This window comes from Mugil cephalus, chromosome 3, assembly GCF_022458985.1.
Source record: "Mugil cephalus isolate CIBA_MC_2020 chromosome 3, CIBA_Mcephalus_1.1, whole genome shotgun sequence".
NCBI lineage: Eukaryota > Metazoa > Chordata > Actinopteri > Mugiliformes > Mugilidae > Mugil > Mugil cephalus.
This window is the reverse complement of record NC_061772.1, coordinates 23,875,985-23,883,022: the sequence shown is the minus strand read 5'-3', so window position 1 is coordinate 23,883,022 and position 7,038 is coordinate 23,875,985.

Here is a 7,038-nt window from a genome sequence, read left to right as displayed (position 1 = left end):
ACAAAATCAATTAAATAAAAGAGGTATTTTATCATATGAAATGATGCCACACAATATCCGTTGCCTCTTTTGTTGTTCTGTGGAAATCAGATTACACACCTTGTTTAAGCATTTGCTGTGTGAAAATATTTCACTGGTGTCAAACACAATAGCTCAGACAGGAAAGCAGAAAGCACCATGAGCATGGGGGCGATCCCGTGTGACCTAGTACACTAACACGAGAACAATATTCCCACTGTAATAAAAACACGGAAAACCCCTTTGTCGGTGTGACGCAGAGGTCTCCCTCCTGCTGTGAACACACCCCGTCACACACGGAAGCGCTCATTAACCCAAAATGCACCGCGCTTCCTGCTGGTCAGCAATTGTGCCCTGGTTAGGGGGGTTACCATGGCAATGGGGGGGAGAGCGGTCAAAAGATGGCTACAGAGAAACACTTGTCTCGTGCGGACACAGAGGCAGTGTCTTGTTCGCAACATGTTGGACCATGTGCACAGATCAGTCGTAACATTATGACCGCCTTCCTTACATTGTGTAAGTCTCCAGTTGTGACTCATCAGAGAATGGACATGGGACTACTGAATGTGTCCTGTGGTGCCTAGCAACAAAATATTGTTAGTGGGGGTCTTTAGGTCCTATGGGGTGAGGGGAGGGCACTCTGTGACACTGGATCAGATTGGGATCTAGTGAATTTGGAGGCCAAGTCAATACTTGTGCTGTTTTTCTTGTTTTTTGAGTTGTTTCTAAACCATTTTTGTGTGTGTGTCTGCGTCCTGAGTGTCATGATTTGCTTTGGGGTGGGGGTGCCTGGTCTGGTCTAGGTAGGTGGTACATGTCAAAGTAACATCAACATGAATATCAGGTACAAAAGTATCGGTCAATGTTATTTATTTCTCCTGTCAGTGGTCGTAATGTTATGCCGGATCGGTGTGTGCATCCAATGGGTTTTATTAGACTGACGGATTTGCTTGAAAAGTAACAAAAAAACATGGAAAAAAGCTTCATCCTTCTTTTACAATTAATAACAGGTCAGCGTTTTCCTATTTTATTTTATTTTTTCAAATAATAGGAAGATGTTAGTCACACTTGTATAATTATTGCACGTAACCGTATCACACATTTGACAAAACAGATCGTTTCCTCAAGAAATAAACAGAAGCAGGAGGGAGTTTACTGACGGTGTTTTAGGCTCTTTGAGTCGTAAAAGTGGAGGAAAGGGTCCCTAGAGGAGATTTTCCTGAAATTACCCACTAACACATTAAGCTCTCTGAGTGTCTCCTCCTGCCAAACACCAAGTGTGTTGATTCTGTTTCTCAGTGTGAAAATGGCCATTATTGGTTTTTAATTCATGAGGCAAACACCTCACCTCTTTCAAGGAAACATGCAGTAACCTCTGAAAGCATTACAGCATACCAGAGGATATTATCGTGTCAGATTAAAACAAACACATCATTCAAATGATGCGATAATGCAGCTTAATGCATCACAGCACGCTATGCCAACTGCACAGAGAACAAGAAGGAATCTCTCAAATGAAGAGCTGCCAGAAAACTCACTGGCTGTAGACTCCACAGAGAAGGAATTATTCTGCAAAGTGGAACGTACCCCTCAAACACCCTTTCTCCCTGGTCCCATCCTGCAGGCGTTACATGACCTTCGAAGCCTGCAGCACCAGGCTGCAAAACAATCGCGACAACTGCATCGTTTCACTGGTTCTTAAACACAACAATGTGGGTCTATATGCAACGTGTGTTTTTGATTTTTGATTCCTTTTACCTCTATTGCTCTTAAGCGCTTATGCATTTATGTATTGGTGTGTGCATGCTTGTGGGTGTGAACGTGTGACTGCGGATATTGTTTCAGAGGTTGCACAAGCAAATTTCACTACTAGAAGGTGAGCTCATCGATTCTGAGGCTCGGAGCTTGTTTGCAGCCTGAAACCAGGGTCGTTGTTAACAGCGTTGATCATCACACCGCGTTAGCAAAGAAAGGAACATCTCAACACCTTCAACTAATCTACTCATCAAGGAGTTGTCCTGGCACGCTTTTTGAGCAGTTGCATGTTGAGATGTCTGCTGTAGCTTTTGTGAACTGGAGTGCACTTGAGTTGTTTAGTACAGTGTCTGGGCTGTCTGCAGCCTTAGGGCTTAAAAAAATGTGTTGGAACTGGGGTCCACGCTAACATTCATTATGAGCATCCGTACTGTGTCTGCTCGACTGATGGATACAAACAAGTCACTAATTCTGACGCAGAAAGACTGAAGCTTAATGCCGACATTACAAAGACTTGGAATATACATTTTGTTAGGGCAGACATCTTGACTTGTCACAGTGTGGGAAGCACGGGTGTTTGAAAGTCACACTTCAATTAGGGGGATTTGTTGTTGTTGTTGTTGTTATTGCTCAGTGAGACGTGGGACAAAATTAATCCACCAATGGTTTCCTGTTAAAACTTCAAACACATGCGATGAAATTCCATATGATGAAGACAACTGGTCTGGACCAGAAAAAGCATTATTTCGTAATCAAAAGTGCACAGAGGGATGATTGTGGTCTGCTGGGTGTTTATTTTGGTGTGCTGACAAACTTCATATTTAAGCACGTGCCGTGCGACCAGACCGTGTTTGCATAACTGGAAGAGTTTAACCTCTGACCTTTTGGCTCCGAATTCATCAGGAATATAGAGAGGTGAGTTGAGAGTGAGTCCACAGCCAGATTTGTGAACACAACAGGAAACCTGCAGCTGGATAACAGACATTGTGCTGATAGTGTTTTGGGTTTTCTGACTCACACAGAAAGGATCATAGTTTCTCCTGTGCTGCAGATGCTCATCTTTCCCTTCACACTGTACCACATACTGAACTGATTGTTGCTTCCCAAAAGGTTCCCACACATACTTGAATAGCTGTGAGACAAGATATTGTCCAAACGTATTAGTCTCTCAATCACACATAATTGCTCAGACTGAAGGAAGGATGTGTTCTGGCTCTGTGAATGAGGTAACTTCTGCATGATAGATGTGTAAAAATAATTTGTAGCTCTGCAGAGTTTCAAGACTGATCACGTTTTACAGGCTTTATTGATGTCTGGGGTTAATATGCGCCTGAAAGATGGTCACTTTCCGCAATGTGTGGTTGCTCTCTTGGGGATGGGTGGATACTTAGGGTGACTCAACTTGGATCAGACCAGGAGCTTGTGGGAGATTCTAGTCTGAAGCAGCACATTTGAATTAATAAAGCATGTTGCTGCTATTAAGTGAATACTCAGACAAATGGTATGATGGTGATTAACACATGCTTACTGCTGTGTTTTTCAGCAAAGCATATTTGGGGTCAGGCTTGGTGCTGCTGTGTGTGTTTATCTTTGTAATTAAAAGAGAGTTTATCTTTTGGACCAACAGAAATCGCTCTGAAAGACACAGAACAATCCAAGATGTTACCAAGGGTAACATCTAACCAACTAAAGGCCTCTCGCACGTTGGCTAATGTTAATGTGCACGAATCCACTATCAGGGGAACACTCGTTTACAACAACAAATTATTGCCTTAATCAGACTTTAACTGGACAATTTAAGCGCATGTAACCACTTTACTCTGACTAAAATCAAAGTTTTCCTTATCTGATTAAGACATGCAGATAATGCGATTGGAAATCGTGAGCTGGTAGAAGAGCACTATTAGTGCTAGTGCTATTATCCATCTGGTTGTTGTTTGAAATGCCGGTCCGCCGCATGAACGACTCTTGTATGATGTGACGTATTAGGTCAACTAGAAAGGGGGCCATATTAACATGCTGAAAAGACACATATCGCCACCTAGTATGGAGGAGGAGGCAACGTTCCCGTCAGTTCTTTGATTTTCTCTGATATACATGGCAGAGTGGCAAGGACAAAGAAACTGCTCTCCAAAATAAACACTTCTGCTGGCACGTGGACAAGCCAGGAGACTACTGGGAAAATGGTTCGTGGATGGATGAAACCAAAGTAGACTTGGCAACACAGTACACCAGCATTCAAACCTCCTCCCACCTGTGAGACATACGGGCGGCACTGACTTTGTTTGGACTTGTTTTGGTGTGTCTGGGTCAGGGCTGTTTGCTGTCATTGATGGACCAATGAATTTTGAACCATGCTGTTGAGATATTTTGTTTCATGGCAAATGAAAAAAATTGGAGAATGCTGTTTCCAGGAAAGGGTGGACACAGTCTGCAACAATGCTTAGCTAGGTGGTACAAGAATGTCCGGGCCCGAGGTCTTCCTGCACTACATTGATCAAAGCATCACACTGTCTCCCTTGGCTTGCGTTCATCTCAGTGCCATGTGCTTCAAAGGTAAGTTACACTATCCACGTGATGTAAAAGAAGCCATGATTGATCAGACCAGGCCACTGTCTTCCATTGCTTTGTGGTGGTGGTTGCCTAGTGTAGACACATTTAACCATGGACAGGGGTCTGCATGGGCACTCCGCCTATGCAGCTCCATAGTCAACAAACTGCAATTTCCATTAGAAGCAGCATTAACTTTGTCAGCAATATGAGCTACAGCAGCTTGCCTGGATTGGATCACACAGACCAGGCTTCACTCTCCATAAACATCAACAATGACCATGACCATGTCTTAGGTTTCACTGCTCTTTATTCCTTGGACCCATTTTGACACCAAGACCAAGGCCTGACCAAAAGAATGTCTGATTTTGGGAATGCTCTGACACTAGTCATCTGCCCAACACATTTGGCCTTTAGAAAAGTTGCCCACCATCCAGCCAAGGCTGTACAGCATGCAGTGGTGTCACTAGGCTTAGGCAACATAGAGGCGTGACTTTCGCTCACCACACAATAATAGTTTGCTCTCAAATATTTTGAAGTCGCGCAGATTACACATGTGACTAAAACGGCTGCAGTTTCAAGCCCTGAAAAATATTACTTAATTACTTGAATTACATTATGAGTGGATTGGATAAGGATGCACTAAAGGGGCTCGCTCTACCGTACGCTACGAAGTGAAGGGAAACTGACAGATTCATGATCACATTTAAGTCCCTGATGACAGGTTATATGATTATTTATTTAAACTGATATGCTGGCCGCTTTATGTTGAATTTGTTGGGGCTTCAGCCCCACCCAAAACAGGCCTAATAACGCCACAAAAAAAAAGAGAGAGAAAGAAAAAGTAAAAGCTAAATCTCAAGAAAGGCCTGATGAATTTCAGTTTTTAACATCTTCTGCATCTGGGAAAGCACATCACAAGTCGTTGAATTGCACCCATGACCAGAATTCACATTATTCATGGGTAAATACCACAGAACTTTGGCATTACACAAGACTCAGTGTTTTGATTAAATTACCATTTGATTCGATTACATGCACTGGCCTTGTGAGCAAAAAAAATAAAAAATTTCAGCATAGTAGAGGATTCAAATATTGGTAACCTCCCTTATCCAAATTAGGTTTGTAAGGACATCAAATCACAGCAAACTGAAACCTCCCAAAACTAGCGACCCCTCTGAATATCCTTAATGTTTTGTCATATCTTTCCCAAGGATATGACTCATTTTCCAATGGGCCAGAGTGACACATGTCTCGCCAAGCCAATGGTTTTACCCATAGTCGTGTAGCAAAACTTTTTTCCCTGCGGGTGAAAGCTCAAATAGCTCCGTCATCAGAAACCTTTGTTTGTGAGAGGGCACCAAGGCAAAGAGGAAATGCTGTGACTGGAAAAAATGCTTTCTCATTATAATTTCTGGTGACAGAATCATGTGCGCAAGATAAAGGCGATCCTTGTTTTATTGTGAATGTTAATTGTGTTGATGCTCAAAGTTGACTTTTCAGTTTACGTAATCATGTCAGCGAATTTCCAAAGTTTTTATTCATTGTGTTTAGTGTCCACCACTGTTGCAACCCATTATATAGTATATATTTCAAGAAAAAATATATAATTTATCTTCTAATTTTATGCAATCTTCACTATTGCGTTTCTAAAGGGATTCTGGGTAACATTTGAATTCACAAAATTTCAGTATATGTCAGTATACTGTATATATTCACAGAAGTATATGTCCGTGATGGAGGAAAATAAAGACTCAAAAACAGAAAACAAAGAGACTTCATGACAAAATAACTCCTGGAATGCACTTAGCATGAACAGTGGAAACATACTTCAACTGCAGCTGAGCGAGACAGTGTTTACCATCAAAAGGTATTAAAAGTTACGGTCCAACGTGCTCGCCAGCAGTTGTATTATCCTCCTCTTGGCTTTGCCTTGAGCTTTAAACTTGGCTTATGTTCACCCCAAGATTTCACAGTGAATAACTTCTCAAAAGACCTCTGTGGCTATTTCATTTTGCCAAACAGCTGTTTTCGTGACCACAAGGGACGAATGAGAGAAGACGTCCAGGATGGAGATGGAGAGATTATTGAAACACGGGAGGCACCGAGACGGGGAAAATGCAAAGAAGAGACAGAGCACGCAGACAGACGGAGACAGACGGACGTAAAGCAAGACGATTCAGATGTGCGGGTCTGTCCACACTTGTTTGATTGTGTCTGTGGCCAGAAGTGAGAGGAGGAGAGTGGGAGGAATAAAACAATTAACATGAGCAGGGCTCTGGGGAATGTCGGTTTCCTAGACAACAGCGGGCATAGCTAAACAAACGAGCCCTTTCATAACAATTCAAAACAAACAGAAATGTCTCCTTATTAGCACCCTGCATTGGTAAAAAGGGACACTCCTTTGTTTCATCCTAGAAATGAAATTCAGATTTAAAAAAAATAAAAAATCAGAATGCATCGAATTTAATAAGGTCAGCCTTCCACATTTTGGTTGTTCTCCAAAGTTAAGTGTGTGTTGGGAAATAGGTAAGAAGGGAGGGTGAGACGCCTCCTGCTCCAGAGAGACAGAGAAGCATGTGTGCGGGTTAATTATAAATTTGTGTTGTGGGGATGAGTGGGTTTTTGTTGCTCAGAGCTGTGTTTGATGAGCCAGCAGGTCCACCCAGAATCCTGGCAAAGGTGCAGCTCTGTAATCAGTTGCAGAAGACCGCG